Source organism: Octopus bimaculoides, chromosome 4, assembly GCF_001194135.2.
Source record: "Octopus bimaculoides isolate UCB-OBI-ISO-001 chromosome 4, ASM119413v2, whole genome shotgun sequence".
NCBI classification, from domain to species: domain Eukaryota; kingdom Metazoa; phylum Mollusca; class Cephalopoda; order Octopoda; family Octopodidae; genus Octopus; species Octopus bimaculoides.
The window spans coordinates 13350004-13351634 of record NC_068984.1 but is presented as its reverse complement, the minus strand read 5'-3'; the positions used below and the strand labels follow the sequence as shown (position 1 = coordinate 13351634).

Sequence of the window (1631 nt, the reverse complement as noted above, 5' to 3'; positions counted from 1 at the left end):
TTTAAAATCAGAAAGTAAAGACGGACGAACTGCCGCTAAGCATTTTGACCGGCGTGATAACGATTCTGTGATATTGGCGCTAGTGTGCTTGTATTAATATGAGGTCTGTTAAAAAAGTCACCGGCTTTGGTAGACCCGAGGCTATAGTAGAAAACACTTGCCCCAGGTACCACGCAGTGGGACAGAACCCACATGGTTCCAGGTTCAATCCCATTGCGTGGCAACTTGGACACATGTCTTCTACTGTAGCCTCGGGCCGACCAAAGCCTTGTAAGTCGTATACACACACACACACACATGCACACACACACACACACACACACACACACACACACACATATATATATATATATATATATGTGTGTGTGTGTGTGTGTGTGTGTTTGTCGCTCGCCATCCCTTTACAACAGATGCTGGTGTGTTTAATTCCCCGTAACTTAGAGGATCGGCTTAAGAGACCGATAGAATAAGTACTACGCATACATACATACATACATACATACATACATACATACATACATACATACATACATACGTACGTACGTACAAGGCAAGCTGGCGGAATCGTTAGCTAGCTGGGCAAAATGTTTAACGATTTGATCGAAGTGGTGCTCTAGCATGGCCGCAGTCAAATGAAACAAATAAATGAATAAAAGAGTAAAACAATAAACTGAAGACAAAGACAGTCTATTGCCTTACAATATAATTTAACGTGTCACCAACCAAAGAACTCCTTTTGTTCTTGGTCCACCGCTCCTAACATTTTTCTTGGTTTTAGAATGCATCTTGGAACATAATTTCTGAGATAATTCGCAGTTCTCGTAGTAACCTTTTGGGGGGATCATTTATAATTTGAAAACAAAGAGCTGTTTTGGTGAATCCCACGTTTACGAAAAGAAAAAACCTCACGCAGGGAGAGTAGGGTTGCTTGGCTTACGAGAGCAAATTGCAGAAAATAACTAATAATTGTCAGGTGACCAGATGCATGGTCCTGGTACAGCATTTGGATTTAGTTTAAGCTTTCTTTGTTCATATCTTAAGTGTCTTTTTTTAAACATTTCTCCCCCACCCCCACACTACCTCCTTTTTCTCTCTCTATCTCTCTCACACTCTTTCTCTCTCCCTCCCTTTCTCTCTTCCTCACCGAAACCCGCCAGAATATCCAAATAAAGCTCCACGAATTTACGTACCATCCTTGCGCTGGGTGCATATAATTCTTCTTTCTTTCGTTCCAATTTTAGCATACATACTGCCACAATACGTGCGAGTACAATAATAATGATGCCACCAGACATTTGAAACATGTTGAAAGAAACTTTAAAAATTGGTGTAATAAGGAATGGAAAAATGAAAACTAAGGAGGAATAATATTGCAATTTTTTGTAGAATTTTTCTCAGTTATCTGGATATTTGGGGGCTTTTCTTCCTCCACAAATTATATTATTAGGTTTGTACTATAAAAAGAATACGTGCTTGTAAATATTCATTAGATTTGACTTATGCATCATAAGTCTGTTGATGTTAATTTGAAAGAATTTCATTAAAATGTCGAATACTTTAAAATGTTTATTTATTTATTATTATTTTTTGTAATTCTATTTTTGTTTCTTTCATTTGAATTTTATTAATTT

At 37.5% G+C, this 1631-nt stretch overlaps 1 non-coding gene across 1 annotated transcript; it reads right to left on the bottom strand.

Moving 5' to 3' along the window:
* Positions 1-1158: 1158 nt before the first annotated feature.
* LOC128247728 (U6 spliceosomal RNA) lies at positions 1159-1261 on the bottom strand. The gene has a single exon (XR_008264090.1). It is a non-coding gene; the product is annotated as a U6 spliceosomal RNA (small nuclear RNA).
* Between the last annotated feature and the right edge of the window lie 370 nt (positions 1262-1631).